The sequence below is a fragment of the Pelodiscus sinensis genome, chromosome 6 (assembly GCF_052426305.1).
Source record: "Pelodiscus sinensis isolate ZL-2025 chromosome 6, ASM5242630v1, whole genome shotgun sequence".
Taxonomy (NCBI): domain Eukaryota; kingdom Metazoa; phylum Chordata; order Testudines; family Trionychidae; genus Pelodiscus; species Pelodiscus sinensis.
Genome location: NC_143057.1, coordinates 54104681 through 54122001, shown reverse-complemented (window position 1 = coordinate 54122001; position 17321 = coordinate 54104681). Strand labels below are relative to the sequence as shown.

Sequence of the window (17321 nt, the reverse complement as noted above, 5' to 3'; positions counted from 1 at the left end):
GTGGCAGACTTGGGGAAGTGGTGCAGAACATAGAGCATCTCCTTTAATAGATCCTGCCCCGAGGTATGTCTCTGTCCAAGCCATGTTCTCTTCCGCACTTATAAGCTTTTATCTATCCCTTAAAATTAAAAAAGCCAGAGAACTGTTTTTAAGTGCCAGCTACCTGGTTCCATTTTGGTTTAGGTGGAGCCCATCCTTCCTATGTAGGCTTCCCCTTTCCCAAAATTTTCCCCAGCTCCTAATAAATCTAAACCCCTCCTCCTACACCATTGTCTCATCCACACACTGAGACTGTTCAGATCTGCCTCTCTAACTAGCTCTGCACATGAAACTGGAAGCATTTCAGTGAATGCTACTATGGAGGTCCTAGATTTCAATCTCTTACCTAACAGCTTAAATTTGGCCTCCAGGACCTCTCCTACCCTTCCCTATCTCATTGTACCATGACTATTGCTCCTCCCCAGCACTACACGTAAATCTATCTAGAAGTCTTGAGAACCGAGGGACAAAACTCTTATCAATTTCACTTGGAGATCAAGACCAATATTATATAAGATGTGCTCTGTTTATGTATATATGGAAATATATGCAATATAGAATGTATGGAAATGCCAGAGAGTAAAATATGACCAATAAATACTTCATAAAAGAATAAATCTGTCTAGAACAGGATTAGTAATGGAGTTTTTTGAAAAGCATTAAACATTTTGACCCAAATCTGCATTAAATTTGCTACTCAATTTTTATAGTTCAAACAAGACTCTTTTTTTTTCTTTTTCCTGTTACCTACCCAGAAATTTGGGAGCCTCATAAAATGTCAAATTCATCATTAGAAAACCTAACATTTCTAAGTAAAATACCGTGATTCTTCAAGTTGCCAGTTGTACATTTTTCCAGCTAATGGACTGTCTTGCAAAACCCTAAAGACACACTGTAGTGGCATAAAATTCAACCTAAATCATCCTTCAATATCTAGTTTCTTCATCTATAAAGCTTCCAACTTCTTTTACTGACTGCAAGACAAGAAAGCTTTTACAACATACCCAGGAGAGTAATATGTAGTGGATGAAGAAAGAAGATGACTACTTTACCCACAAGTTGGCCTTTGTAGCTGATTTTTAGCAAACTACAACTAGCTATGAAATAATTACCAAATTAAAGCTCCATTGAGAGTAACTTCAGAAAACAGTATCTAAAATCTGTATATGGATCATCCCTAAATCTCAAGTGACAGGTTTCAGAGGGATAGCCGTATTAATCTGAGTCTTTAAAGTTCCACCAGACTCTGTTGGTTTTCCTGAACCAAAATTATTAGGGCATATGTTTTTGTGAGATACAACTCATTTCCTCAGATGCTGAAGAGAACAGAAAACAGAAAAGTCAATGTGACATTAGAGGGATAATTAAATCAGAGTGGCTCATCTCCAACAGTGATGAGAAGGTGAGAGTACCTGAATGGGAAATTACCTGTTGTAATGTGAGAACTGCTCCATGGTATCTTTCCAACAACCTCGTTGTCTCTTTAAATTGTCAAAGAGATCTGCTTTAAAAAGCTTGTCATCTATCCTAGCTCTCACAATTGTAATTCTAAAAGACCCCACTACCTCTGATCACTTAGAAAAGATAGAAACTTCTAAGAGCACACCTCAGGAAGCATTATAATAAACAACATAATCTCACTCTGATCTAACTCTGTCATCTCTAGTATACAGCCATCAACAACATGTGGCGTGAAATAGAAATGACCTATACAACTACATGCGTACTTCAGAAAGTGCCAGATTCTTACAAGAAAGGGCACCAAATTATTATTTCAGAGTCTAAATTCACAGCTTATCTTCTCAGGATTTCCTCAATGAAATAAATACCAGAATCAAAGGACAGTGTGGACAAGTCATTTCACTTCTCTGTGTCTCAGTTTCCCCATTTGTAAAATGGAGTTCATGATTTTTATACCTCCTTTAGAGATCTGCAAATGAAAATGCTATATAATAATTTGATATATTATCATCAAAGGAGGAAAAATTCATTATATACCCCATGTAACTGCAAATTAACATATACAGTAAAACTCCAATGGTCCGGCATCTGACAGTCCGGCACTCCTGATGGTCCGGCACCATCAGGAACCTGGAAGTGCTCCGGGCAGCCGGACCATTGGAGCTGCTCTGCCCCCAGCTTCTAAAACTGACCAGCGCTGAATCCGGGAAGCAGGGGGCAGAACAGCTGGAGTGCTGCCGGGTAGGTCCAGTAGCGCTGCCCCTTGGGGCTGCGGGACCAACCCAGCAGCACCCCAGCTGTCCCGGATTCAGCTGCTGCTGAAATTGACCAGCGGCTGACTCCAGCAAGCCCGAGACAGAGCTGTTCTGCCCCACCTTCCTGGAATCAGCCGCTGATCAGTTTCAGCAGCAGCTGACTTGGGTACACCTGGGACAGAGCAGCTGGGGTGCTGCTGGGTTGGTCCCCACAGCGCCAAGGTTTGGCGCTACCAGACCAACCCAGCAGCACCCCAGCTGCTCTGTCCCAGGCGTCCCGATTCAGCCACTGCTGAAACTGACTAGGGCTGACTCCAGGAAGCCCGGGGCAGAGCAGCTCTGCCTCTGGCTTTCTGGAGTCAGCCGCTGATAAGTTTCAGCAGCAGCTGACTTGGGGACACCTGCGGCAGAGCAGCTGGGGTGCTGCTGGGTAGGTCCAGTAGCGCCGCTCCTCGGCGCTGTGGGACCAACCCAGCAGCCTTCCAGCTGCTCTGCCCCAGGCGTCCTGATTCAGCCGCTGCTGAAACTGACCAGGGCTGACTCCAGAAAGCCCAGGGCAGAGCAGCTCTGCCTCTGGCTTTCTGGAGTCAGCCGCTGATCAGTATCAGCAGCAGCTGACTTGGGGACACCTGGGGCAGAGCAGCTGGGGTGCTGCTGGGTTGGTCCAGTAGCGCCGAGAAGCGGCGCTGCGGGACCAACCCGTCAGCACCACAGCTGCTCTGCCCCAGGCGTCCGCAAGAGCAGCTGGGGTGCTGACGGGTTGGTCTCGCGGTGCCAAGGGTCGGCGCTACCGGACCAACCTGGCAGCACCCCACCTGCTCTGCTGCAGGCGTCCCCAATTCAGCCGCTGCTGAAACTGACCAGCAGCGGCTGAATCGGGGACTCCTGGGGCAGAGCTGGACTATCAGAAGGGAGGGCTATGAGGGGGTCTGGGGTAGCATCCCCCCACCCCACCCCAGACCCCTCATAGCCCCCTCTTCTGATAGTCCAGCATATCTGATAATCTGGCACCCCCTGGGTCCTAAAGGTGCCGGATTATCGGAAGTTTGCAGTATATAGATTAATATACCTTAAGTTTGCTAATCAATACTATTAACATTGTTAGTTACATTAAAATATAGACAGCTCAAGGAACATTACAATTAAGACACCTTTAGTGTTGCTTAGCTACTTTAACGGAAGGCCAAAGTTTTTTAATATATATCCTCGTTTTGCTTTGTTTTCTAAAAATAGCTTGTAGTTTCTTAAACATGGTATAAAGGTTGCGAGAGCAGCTAGTAGTCTTAAGTCAACAGAACAGTGCCTCAGTTCTTACGTTGTCAAGTATATATAGCCCAAATATGTAGAATTTAAACAGTCCACAGAAGTTCTAAGTTATGAGGTGGAGTAACATGAAACAGGAGTGTTCTGGGGCAAAATGAGAGAGGACAGGGCGTTAAGTTCTAGGCCCCCCACTACAGAAAGGATGGAGATGCCTTGGAGAGGGTCCAGCAGAGGGCGACCAAAATTATTAGGGGGCTGGAGCACATGACCTATAGGGAGAGGTTGAAAGATTTGGGCTTATTTAGTCTGCAGAAGAGAAGAGTGAGGGGGGATTTGATAGCAGCCTTCAGCTTTCTAAAGGGAGGTTCCAAATAGGAGATGGAGAGAGGCTCTTCTTAGCAGTGACTGATGGCAGAACAAGGAGAACTGTCTTAAGTTACAGTGGGGGAGGTCTAGGTTGGATATTAGGAAAAGCTATTTTACTAGGAGGGTGGTGAAGTACTAGAATGAGTTACCTATGGAGGTGATGGAATCTCCATCCCTAGATGTGTTTAAGTCCCAGCTTGACAAGGCCCTGGCTGGGATGATTTAGTTGGGATTGGTCCTGTTTTCGATGACCTCCTGAGGTCTCTTCCAGCTTTAGGATTCTATGATTCCATGATCAAGATGAAGGTCACAAATGCATACGGAAAGGTATTCCATTTTATTCTATATAAAACTAAGAACAAAAAGAAGCCAAGAACTGGGAAGCAAGCAATCAGAAAAACTGGTTACCCTGTTCTCTGGTTCCCTCCTGGCTCTACCATCACAGCTCTCCCCTGCTTCACATCTTTTCCTTTGACCTTACTCTCCCTTTCGTCATGCCCATTCAACCATAATAAATATTTGAGAAGACATTCTAAGGTACTCATGAGCAACTATAAAATTAAAGAATTTTAGGATCAATTTTCTAATATTGTACGCAATTTCTAAAGTGTGCATTTGAAGCATTGTCCCTGTGGACTTCCTCATCACACAGTAGCTCCTAACAAATGCATAAAATCTTCACTGATTTGGGTCAAAGAAGCCCAGACCTTGCCTTCCCCTGATATCCTATTCCTGCAGAGCTTAAGATGGAGATATTCAAAGACATGATATGAGTCGGACACCAGTACTCAATAAAGTAACTTCCTTTGTGCCTTTGGGAAAAAATCTACTCCATAAGATCTGTAAGGTCCCAGGATCCCTGTCTTTCACTGACTCTAAGTGATGTCTTCTAAGCCTTTCCCTCATGAAATGTAGTTTATTCTGTTGCTTTGGTTGGTTGTCATGCAGAGATTCATTCACAATGTATTCTTCATTCAGTGCTGCTGTATACATGGCTGTGCATCCAACAGAGAGTAAATGAATCTACAAACTTCAAAGCTCTTCCACAGGGCGTGTGAAAACAGGTGTCACTGAAACAATTTATCTGATGGTACATAAGTTTATGCATCAGTGTCAGTCCTCTTATTCAGCATGTCCATGAAAAGATACAAGGAGTCCTGTGGCATCTTAGGGTATGTCTGCTCTACAGCACTAATTCGAACTAACTTAATTCAAATTAGTTAATTAGCGTTTTGCTAATTCAAAATAGCATGTCCGCATTGAGTGGATCCTGAACCGAAGTTAAGGCTGGCCGGAACCAGTGCCGGCAGGGCATCAGGTTAGGACTTAGAGTGTGGAGCTGCTGTCGAGGGCTGTGCTTAAAGGGACCCGACCCCCACCCCGGATAGACAGTTCTCAGGGTTCCCCGCTTGCTTGTCTACCTCGATGAGGGACAGCAAAGCAGTCCTGTCTTGGAGTGCCCTGAGTACCCACACTCGGCACATCACAGCACCCAGCCATCAGCCCAGCTGCACTTGCCGCAAGCTGCCATCCCGGGGGGTCAACTGAGGGGCTGTCAGGATCCAGGAGGCCCTGCAGGAGAGCTTCCACCCCGAGGAGCCCGCAGAGCCACCCCAGTCCTCTCCATCGGAGGCTCATGCCCCATTTCTCCCTCACCTCCTTCCACTTACACCCCCCTTCCTGATGTAAAAAATAAAGGACATGTGTGTTCAAAAATAGAAACTCTCTTTATTTAACAAAACTGGGGGGGGGGATTAACCTCTGGGGAGACTGGGAAAAGGAGGTGGGAGAGGGGAAGAGAGGGTGGGAGAGGGGAGGGGGAAACCTGGGAGGAGGGAGCTGGAAGGGGGAAGCCAGGGGAAGAAGGAGTAGGGGAAGTATAAAACTATGGTACGCCATATCTTCAGTACTGTGTACAGATGTGGTCTCCTCACCTCAAAAAAGATGTTTTGGCCTTGGAAAGGGTTCAGAAAAGGGCAACTAAAATGATTAGAGGTTTGGAACAGGTCCCATATAAAGAGAGGCTAAAGAAACTGGGACTTTTCAGCTTAGAAAAGAGGAGACTGAGGAGGGATATGATAGAGGTCTATAAAATCATGAGTGGTGTGGAGAGGGTGAATAAAAAAAAGTTCTTCATTAGTTCCCATAATAGAAGGACTAGAGTACACCAAATGAAATGAATGGACAGCAGGTTTAAAACTAATAAGCGAAAGTTCTTCTTCACAAAGCAAATAGTCAACCTGTGGAACTCCTTGCCACAGGAGATTGTGAAGGCTAGAACTATAACAGAGTTTAAAGAGACGTTAGATAAATTCATGGTGTTGGGGTCCATGGAATGCTATTAGCCAGGGGGTAGGAATGGTGGCCCTGGCCTCTGTTTGTGGAAGGCTGGAGATGGATGGCACAAGACAAATCGCTTGGTCATTGTCTTCGGTCCATCCCCTCTGGGGTATCTGGTGCTGGCCACTGTCGGCAGACAGGCTACTGAGCTAGATGGACCATTGGTCTGACCCAGTACGGCCATTCTTATGTTCTTATGTTCTAAGCTCAGGGCTCAGGGTCGGGGATCTCACTGGACCAACTTGATTTTCATGCAAACCTGCTCCTGGTTCGCATGTGGCCTTTGTGGGCCAGGCTGACAGCTATCCTGCCCTAGTCGGCAGCATTCCTGTGCCTAGTGCAGAGGTCGTGGATGTTGTAGGTTTCCCCCCAAACCTCGATGAGGTCCACGATCTCTGCACTAGACCAGGTGGGCGCCCGCCTCTTGTGGCCCTGGGCAGGCTCCTGGGAGCCGCCAGCCTGGTCCTGGGAAGAGGCGGAGGGCTGGGTGGCAGTGGGTGGCTGGCTCATCCTATGCCAGGAACAGGGTCCGCTGGCTGGGTGCTGGCAGGCTTGCAACTGGCATGGGCACTGTAGCCAGACTGTGCCCCTTTAAGGGTTCCGGGGCCAGGAGCGGGGCAGAAAAGTTTCCCTGGTTTGGCCCAGAGTGGCCACCAGGGCAACCTGGGAAGGGCTAGCCTCCAACTAGTTCGAATTAAGTGGCTACAGAGCCCTTAATTCAAACTACTTAATTTGAACTAGGCTTAGTCCTCGTAAAATGAGGTTTACCTAGTTCGAATTAAGCGCTCCGCTTGTTCGAATTTAATTCGAACTAGCGGTTTCCATGTGTAGCCGCTATTAAAGTTAATTCGAACTAACGGCTTATAGACTAACGTATTGGAGTCTATAGACTAACGTATTGGAGCATAAGCTTTCGTGGGCAAAGACCCACTTCGTCAGATGCATGTAGTGGAAATTTACAGAGGCAGGAATAAATATGCAGGCCAGAATAAGACTAGAGATAAGGAGGTTAATTCAGTTAGGGAGGGTGAGGCCCACTTCTAGCAGCTGATGTGGAGGTGTGAACACCAAGAGAGGAGAAATTGCTTTTGTATTGGCTAGCCATTCACAGTCTTTGTTTAATCCTAAACTGATGGTGTCAAATTTGCAGATGGTGTCAAATTTGCAGCAGTTTCTCTTTGAAGTCTGGTCTTGAAATTTTTTTACTGCGGGATGGCTACCTTTAAATCTGCTACTGTGTGTCCAGGGAGATTGAAGTGTTCTCCTACAGGTTTTTGTATATTGCCATTCCTAATATCTAATTTGTATCCATTTATTCTTTTATTTAGGGACTGTCCAGTTTGTGTTGGTGTTCACACACCCAGATCAGCTGTTAGCAGTGGGCTTCACCTGCCCTGACTGAATTAACCTCCATATCTCTAGCCTTATTCTAGCCTGCGAATTTATACGTACCTCTGGAAATTTCCACTACATGCATCTGACGAAGTGGGTCTTTGCCCATGAAAGCTTATGCTCCAATACATCTGTTAGTCTATAAGGTGCCACAGGACTCCTTGTTGCTTTTACAGATCCAGACTAACACGTCTACTCCTCTGATACTTGCCACCATGCAAGGCACTGCATTTAGCCGTATGGAGTGGAAATCTATCAACCTCATGAAGAAACTTGCACAAGTACAGACAGATATCATCTTTCTCTCCAAATGCAAACGGATGGACATCATATCAAATGGACTGAAGGAGAAAAACCCATTGAAATCAACATACTGCACAGACTACAGAGAGAGATTATGCCCTATACTATCAAAGAAACTGAGGTACCACCCGATCAGCATCCTGTACAGCAAACAGGAAAACATCAAAAAAGAGCTCTCCAATTTGGAGACATTCATAAAAAAACAACCTTCCACACAGCTAGACTTTACTAAATTAATACAGGAGATCTACATTACACACTTCACTTCTCTACAGAGGAAAAAGGATTGTAAGATGTCTAAAATCCTACCTGCCACATAAAGCCACAACAGTGGCACTCCTAACTCACCCAGCAATATTGTCAATCTATCCAACTATACACTTAGCCCGGCAGAAGAGTCTGTTCTATCTCGGGGACTCTCTTTTTGCACCACCACTCCAACAAACATGATACAGTTCTGTGGTAATCTGGAAGCCTACATTCGCTGTCTCTGACTCAAAGAATACTTTCAACACAACACTGAACCGTGTACTGACATGCAGACACACTCCCACCAACAGCACAAGAAGAAGAACTCCACATGGACTCCTCCTGAGGGTCGAAATGATAGTCTGGACCTATACATAGAATGCTTCCGCCGATGCGCACAGGCAGAAATAGTGGTAAAACAGCATCGCTTGCCTCATAACCTCAGTAGTGCAGAACACAATGCCATCCACAGCCTCAGAAACAACTATGACATTATAATAAAAAAGGCTGATCAAGGAGGTGCTGTTGTCATCATGAACAGGTCTGACTACCAAAAGGAGGCTGCCAGACAACTCTCCAATACCAAATTCTACAGGCCACTTTCCTCAGATCCCACTGAGGAATACACTAAGAAATTGCACCATCTGCTTAGGACACTCCCTACACAAGCACAGGAACAAATCAACACACTCTTAGAGCCCAGACCAGGGTTATTCTATCTACTACCCAAAATCCACAAACCTAGAAATCATGGACACTCTATCATCTTGGGCATTGGCACTCTCAGGGTATGTCTACACTACCACCCTAGTTCGAACTAGGGTGGTAATGTAGGCAACTGGAGTTGCAAATGAAGCCTGGGATTTGAATTTCCCGGGCTTCATTTGCATATTGCCGGGCGCCGCCATTTTTAAATGTCCGCTAGTTCCACATGTAGGAGTAATGGTAGTTCGGAATAGGAAGCCTAATCCGAACTACCTAGTCCGTGCCGCGTGTAGCCACGGGGCACGGAGTCCACACTAGTGGACATTTAAAAATGGCAGCTCCCGGCAATATGCAAATCCCGGGCTTCATTTGCAACTTCAGTTGCCTACATTACCACCCTAGTTCGAACTAGGGTGGTAGTGTAGACATACCCTCCCTGAAGGACTGTCTGGATATGTGGACTCTCTACTCAGACCCTACGCCACCAGCACTCCCAGCTATCTCCATGTCACCACTGATTTCCTGAGAAAACTACGATGCATTGGTGATCTTCCAGAAAACACCATCCTAGCCACTATGGATGTAGAGGTTCTCTACATAAACATCCCACACACAGATGGAATACAAGCTGTCAGGCACAGTATCCCTGATGATGCCACAGCACAACTGGAGGCTGAGCTCCGTGACTACCATGCCTACCTTCATGCCTCCAGCTTCCATCCCGGACACACCACACAATCCATTGTCTACAGCCAAGCACTAAGGTACAACCGCATTTGCTTCAACCCCGCAGACAGAGACCAACACCTACAAGATCTTCACCAAGCATTCTTGATACTATGATACGTGAACGAGGAAGTGAGGAAACAGATTAACAGAGCCAGACACGTATCCAGAAGCCTCCTACTACAAGACAAGCCCAAGAAAGAAACCAACAGAACACCACTGACCATCACCAACAGTCTTCAGCTAAAACCTCTCCAACATATCATCAGTGATCTACAACCCATCCTGGACAATGATCCCTCACTTTCACAGGCCTTGGGATGTAGGCCAGTTCTTGCCCACAGACAACCCACCAACCTGAAGCAAATTCTCACCAGCAACTATACACTGCACCACAGTAACTCTAACTCAGGAACCAATCCATGCAACAAACCTCGGTGCCAACTCTGCCCACATATCTACACCAGCGACACCACCACAGGACCTAACCAGATCAGCCACACCATCACTGGTTCATTCACCTGCACGTCTACCAATGTAATATACGCCATCATGTGCCAGCAATGCCCCTCTGCTATATACATTGGGCAAACTAGAGAGTCCCTATGTAAAAGAATAAATGGACACAAATCAGATATTAGGAATGTCAATATACAAAAACCTGTAGGAGAACACTTCAATCTCCCTGGACACACAGTAGCAGATTTAAAGGTAGCCATCCTGCAGCAAAAAAACTTCAAGACCAGACTTAAGAGAGAAACTTCTGAGCTACAGTTCATCTGCAAATTTGACACCATCAGTTTAGGATTAAACAAAGACTGAATGGCTACCCAAAAAGCAGTTTCTCCTCTCTTGGAATATGTCTAGACTGCATCCCTCTGTCTGCAGAGGGATGCAGATTAGGCAGGTCGACATTGCAAATGAGGCAGGGATTTAAATATCCCGCACCTAATTTGCATAAAAGTGGCTGCCACATTTTGCTGACTCAGTGTTTTGTCAGCAAAAAGGGGCAGTCTAGAGGGGGATCTGTTGAGAAAGAAAGCCTTTTTCAACAGATCCTGTAAACCTCCTTGCAGGAGACATAAGGGATCTATTGAAAAAGGCTTTCTTTCTCAACAGATCCCCCTCTAGATTGCCACTTTATGCCGACAAAGTGCTAAGTTGGCAAATGCAGCAGCCATTTTTATGCAAATTAGGTACAGGATATTTGAATCCCTGCTTCATTTGCAATGTCTACCTGCCTTATCTGCATCCCTCTGCAGACAGAGGGATGGTGTCTAGACGTACCCTTAGTGTTCACACCTCCAGATCAGCTGCTAGAAGTGGGCCTCACCCTTCCTGACTGAATTAACCTCTGTATCTCTAGCCTTATTCTGGCCTGCATATTTATACCTGCCTCTGGAAATTTCCACTACATGCATCTGATGAAGTGGGTCTTTGCCCATGAAAGCTCATGCTCCAATACATCTGTTAGTCTATAAGGTGCCACAGGACTCCTTATCGCTTTTGCAGATCCAGACTAACATGGCTACCCCTCTGATACATGAAAAGATAGGTATTACTAGAAAAGCTATCCAGTGGCATGATTCTGCCCTTACCCTCAGTGGCTTAAATGAAGCAGGTAGTAACTTCAATAATGCTACCTTGTATTTATTTATTTATTTTTAAAGTGGCCTGTCTAAAAGTCGGTGATGGAAACTATTAAACAAATGTGTTTTGAGTTATAATTTGACTGTTTTCAGCATGTGTGGAATACCAAGAAATGTTCAGATACTTAAGAAGAATTGCTGCAGAACAAGGCAATCTTGAAAATTCTCCTGCTGGAAAAGTATTTGCTCAGTTTCCTTCAGGGATTTACTTGTAACTTTCCAGTAAATTGTATCATTATCCTAAGAGTAAGTGATATAATTTTGTCTTGATCCACAATTTGTTCCTCTATAATACAGCCAGTCCCTGACTTACGAATGAGTTACGTACCAAACACTTGGTCATAATTCGATCTGTTCATAAGTCAGACACCATTCATTCAAATGTGGCTGCGCTGTTCATAAGTGTGGATCACATTCATAATGCATCCATCAATCTTTCTCCTTTCACCATTCTTTCGTTATCTTTAATTACTCTCTGGATATTTTTAGCCTCTTCACTCTGTAAGGCTTTCATGACCTCCTTGGCATCCCCTGAAGTAATCTACTTTGCTTCTTCGCCTTTTCTTCCTAAGGAAATGTTTTGTGAAACAGCACTGACTCTCATGAATCTACAGTTAACTTTGGTGCTGTCATTTCTTCTCTGGTTTGATTCCTGGTGATGGATTCGCTTGCTCTCTCACTCCTCTACTTCTGCTCTTGCAGATATGTGAGATATGTGCTATTGGGTTACTAGGATGTGCACTTGTCTGCACTCTACTCATTCTGCTCTTCTGTCCATAGCAGACAGATTACTTATATCACTTGAGGAAGTGATGTCCAGCCATGATTAAGGGGCAGGCTTCAGGATTACACTGAGCTCCTGGCAGCAGAAAATATACTGCGGAGAAGAGAGTCTACACTGGTGCCATGAGTCTAGTAGAGCCCCAAGAGTGGATGGTGCTGGCCAGGGGGAAGGTGTGGTTAACATGGCCAGAAAATGCTCTGTTAAGTCTCTCCACACTGTAGCTTGCACACTGGGAACATGGGGGAGACACCAGCAGAAATGAAGCCTCTAGTTGTATATGCCCACAGTATGGGGGACAGTGGGGAAGAGAGGTATGGAGAATCTATAGGCATTCTACATAACTTTTATGTCTTGCCAGTTCATCATTAGCCCAGCCACTTGTATGCTAAACAAAAAAATAGTGCCCAGAAGTCATAGTACAAAAATATCAAAGACAGAGATGGGGAAAATAAAGAAGGACCTTTTGTCTTGTACCAGAAGGTAGACAGAGAAACACAAGGCAAACAGCTGAACAGATGGAGAAAAGTAAACAGAATCAAAAAGCAAGTAAACACTCTTCACATGGCATAGCCTGGACTAGGTTTCAAGAACCAGTCTAAAAACATTTGATAGAAAATTGCTTACATAGAACAAGTATGTCATGGTTGTGTTGGGAGGAAGTAGTGCTATATGGGCTTCTTCCTAACAAGGGTCCAACTGCAACAGATTCACTTCATCTAATGTAGTTATACAAAAAGAAAAATATGCATGCTAAGCAAAACTAGCATCATACTGTAACTATCAGTTCCTTTGGAGTCCTGGGGTTAACCACTGAGGAGTAAAAGCAGTTACAAAGCCAGAGTTTTATAACAGTGTTCAGTGATGTTTCAAGCCTGAATTTGAAAAGGTCACGTGCACTAGAGCATGAAAAATGTGCATACAATTGGTTGTCTAATTTATTTGCCCTGTTGTCATGATTGTATGTTTAAATTGGGTCATTGAATCATAGAATACTAGAACTTGAAGGGACCTTGAGAGTCATCAAATCAAATCCCCTGCCCTCACAGCAGGACCAAGCACCATCTAGATTAGTGGTTCCCAGTGGCTGTTGAAGCTCAAGACGGCTATTCATGGCAGCTCAGCTCCAGCAGCCACGGTGGTTGATATGGCAGGAAGAGGCAGAGCAGGAGGCGCCTTCCTCCCTCCTCCATGCTTAGAGAGGGAGGGGGTCTGAAGGAGGACGGAGCATGCACGCTGCCAACGGCTGCCCTCCCTGCCTGCGCAGTCACTTTTGCCAGCAGCAGTGCTAGGGCTAAAGTAGTGGCAGGAGTAGGTGGAGGTGAAAACTCCTCCCTCCTCAGTAATAGCAGCCAGCCGGGCCTCCACAGTCTGCCCGTGAGGCTGCTTTTATTGGCAATGGCACTGAAGCAGCAGCAGGAGGAGGCGGAGGGGGCACCTCCCTGCCTCCCTCAGTAATGGCTGGCTGGCCAGGGCTTTGCACTCCCTTCCCACCACCCATGGGGGACAATATGCGCTTGGGAGGGAGGAGGCGGGAAGGAGGAGGGAGTGCATGCGCCACCAACAGCCATTCTCCCTTGCCACACTCCCTAGGGGGCAGCCTCATTCTGAGGTGTGGGGGCAAAGGGGTGTTGAGTGAGAGTGTGATAGTGGTCATGGGGCAAGAGGGTGTTGGCATGGACTATAGGGGTCAGAGGTTAAAGGGCATGGGGCATAGGGGTCAAAGGGTGTTAGGCACTAGGGAGCAAGGGGCTGGGTTGGGGCTAGGCGATCAGGCAATGTCGTTACCTATGTATTTGCATAATGAATATGCAAATATAATGATACCAGTTTGCCAAAGGTTTGAGAATGGGTTTGCCGGCCCCTGGAATAAAAAAGGTTGGGAACCTCTGATCTAGGTCATCCCTGATAGATGTCTATTTAACCTGCTCTTAAATATCTCCAGTGATAGAGATTGTATAACCTTGCTAGGCTGTTTATGATACATGCAGTTGGCCAGTTAGATTCATATTTCACCATTTGTCCCTACAAATAACTACTTTACCTGCACCATAGCTTTAACTGAATACACATTTGCACATGCAGTTGTGTGCCTGACTTCTTAAAGATCTGGGGCCAGAGCAACAGAGCTATACCTATTTAGACCAGTTGAGAATCTGACCTGCAATGACAGAATAACTATTGTTATTGGTTTATAGAGTTCTAGGGTTGCCAGGTGTCCGGTATTCACCCGGACAGTCTGGTATTTTCGCCTCCTATCCGGTAAAAAAATTCAGAGAATACCGGACACCTGAGATGTCCAGTATTTTCTGAATTTTTCCCCGGCCAGGAGGTGAAAATGCTGTGCACCTGGCAACCCTATAAACACTCAGTGCCTGGCCTCCTCCCCCCAGCCCCCAACACCCCCAGTCCCCCGACCCAGCCCCCATGCTTACCTGGTTCCGCAAGGCTGCCAGCACAAAATGGCTGCTGACGAAGGGGAAGCCCCTGGGTCTTAGTGCTCAACCACTCCCCTGTTCCTATCCTTGCACTCACTCTTAAAGGTGACATGCTGTTTTAATGCTGTTTTATTTTAATTTTTTTTGGGGGGGGGGAGGAGCTTAATATGTCCTTGGAGTCCTTTTCTCTCTCTCTCTCTCAACTTTTTTTACCCCCTTCAACAGAATTTTTGTTTGCTTTTTTTTTTTTCGGGGGGAGGGGAGGAAGGGTTTCGGTGTTTTTGTTTCAACCATCTGGCAACCCTATAGAGTTCATGGGTTTAGTGATATGAATCTGAAGAAAAGGAGTCAGGAAAAGAGAAAGAAACTGGCAAGAGTGAGTCTGCAGGAAATGGGAGTGGAGAGACAATATGTTTTGCCTGTAAATGACAAACAACATTCTACCGAAATGGCTATTTTATTAGACAGAGAGTTTCAATCTCTTCTTTCTGCACCAAAGCATTTTAGGTCTCAAATGCTACATACTCCAATATATCAGCTAACACACAAACACACACACATGCACCCCCCTCCACCCCACTCAAATATGATAGCAGTTGTACATGTCTGACAAAATGAACCCTTTTGGTTGTCACAACTATTTCATTCAAAGGCTAATATTGTCTGGAAATGTTTGGGTGTGAGGTACAAAGATGGTGTAGTGAAAGCAACTTCTGCAAACCCAAGAAAAATCTCATTTTTCACTAGCAGCTCTTGGCAAATTTGGGGCCTGACCCTAAGAGGCTCCCACATACTGTCCATTCAGCTTTTGATTGCAAAAACAGCTGTTTTATTTTGTGGAACATTCTAACTTCTCTCTCTAAGTCTAGGCTTTGTTAAAAATTAAACAACAGGGGCCAGGCTTTCAGCAGATGCTTTGTGCATTTGCCAAAATTATGTGCACACCTGTTTACAAATGCAGAACTAGACTTGGTTAGCCTAACTATCCACTCTGCATATTGTTCCTTGTGTGGGCACAGTTGGGTGTTCACATACCTCATCAGATCAAGTATATGATATGCAGGTGTACTAGCAGAAGCCCACTGAAAATTTGGAAATATGGGCTAGATTTCTGCCTCATGCTAAAACTGCTTTGTACTGCTCTCGCAGTGTGATGAAGAGTCAACACTGGACTGACCGAGTAGCTGAGGATTAAACCATGTGGTGTAAAGCTGTTGTGTCTGGTTGCATGTCACCAACCCCATCCTGGGCCCTTGGCATAGGGAGCATATTAGGGGCATGCCTGGGATTGTGCACTCCATTGTCTGCTTTGTTAACTGCTCTGTTAATCAAATTGGCCCCCGCAGCCTCAGGGATCAATTTGGGTTGGGTGGGAGAACCAGACAAAGCTGGTTCACAAATATCTTTGTTCCCACCTTAGTCCAGCACCACATGCAGCTCAGCTAGACCCTGGGCTAAAAATGGCTAATAAGTAATAGCAAGTGCTTAGCTTTTAATTATTAAACATTTTAAACACTATTTTGCAGTTATGCACAATAATTGTGTAAAAGTCACAAAACCAGCTCTGAACTTGGGATTTTCATGTTGCTGAAGGGAGTTCCATGTGATGTTTTGTTAGAGAGAGGGGGGGAAAAGCTGTTTTAATCATATGGCCATGATCTGAGCTTCTCTTTCTAACAAAACATCACGTGAAGCTGGTTTTACAAAAGCAACATTAAAAGCCCTGGTTTTGCTCCAGTAGATAAAAGCACTTAGCAGGATTAACCACTTACTGGGATGATCAACCAGAGCATCAGAGAGCTGATCGAACAAATGGAAATCAGTGCAGTTATTTATTCATATCTTCCTTGGTCCAACACTGTAATAAAAGTGCACGGTGAGCATTAGTGGGTGAATTTAAGCCTCAAACAAGCAGTGCAGGATTTACGAGACACTGCATCGAGACAGAGAATAATAAAAACTGGATGAGTCCTAACTACTTAAAAACCATTTCCATGTTTTCTATAGATGCCTGGAGCCCTGAAGAAAATGTTTCTCTCCCTTGGATTTTTGCAAACATTCCAGCTCTGAAACTTTCATCAACTTCCACAGTGGAGGCAAAATGTTTCTAGTTCTCTTGTCCTAAGTTTGGGAGCAACACTCCCTCCCTACCCCACCTCTCAACTGGCCCTTGTTAGAGTCTTGGTGCAGAGTGCCCTGAAATCCCATGTAGCTTTTGGCATGGGTCAAAAATTTAAAAATACTCAGTAAAAACCATTGGTATTAAACCAAGAAACATATAAACTCCCTAGGGACTATTCTTATAATTATGTGGTCTGAACCTGCAGTAAAGCCATAGATTTGTTTGGGAATTTTTTGACAAAACTTTTGGGGGTTTTGGTCAGAAAATGCTGATTCTTCAAAAAGCATTCTCAGGCCCAGATGAATTTTCTGGTCAAAGTCAGAGACGTCCACATTCATAAAAGACAATAGGCAGAAGTGAGGGCACTCACCTGGGATATGGTACACAGAGGGTCCAGTTCTTGCACTGAATTAGAGGAGGGACTGGCAGCTGGGTCTCTCACCAGGTGAGTGGCCTAATCAGAAGACTGCTGACTCCTGTGGGTTTCTCTCACATGTTTTTTCCACAAACATTTTTGAAAGGTCCCATTTTCATTCTAATGTGGGATGAAACCAAATGTTGATATTTGATATTTTTCATGAAACAGAATTCTTGTTCTCCAGCCAGCCCTATAATGTCACATGCTTTGTCTTAAAGTGGCTTTGATTTCCCTTTCATGTTATGACTGATTCAGAACAGCACTCACAAACACTGCCCACTGGGGCGGTGGCTTCTACAGAGAACAAGAAAACA

The 17321-nt window shown here is 45.2% G+C and overlaps 1 long non-coding RNA gene across 1 annotated transcript in view; it reads right to left on the bottom strand.

Annotated features, from left to right (window-relative positions):
- LOC102457722 (uncharacterized) overlaps window positions 1-17321 on the bottom strand; it is a 21193-nt gene extending 3872 nt beyond the window's left edge. Inside the window, exons 1-2 of the long non-coding RNA XR_332545.5 lie at window positions 16960-17321; window positions 16240-16325 (exon numbers count right to left, since the gene is read on the bottom strand). This is a non-coding gene — a long non-coding RNA (uncharacterized LOC102457722). The remainder of the gene's footprint in view (window positions 1-16239; window positions 16326-16959) is intronic.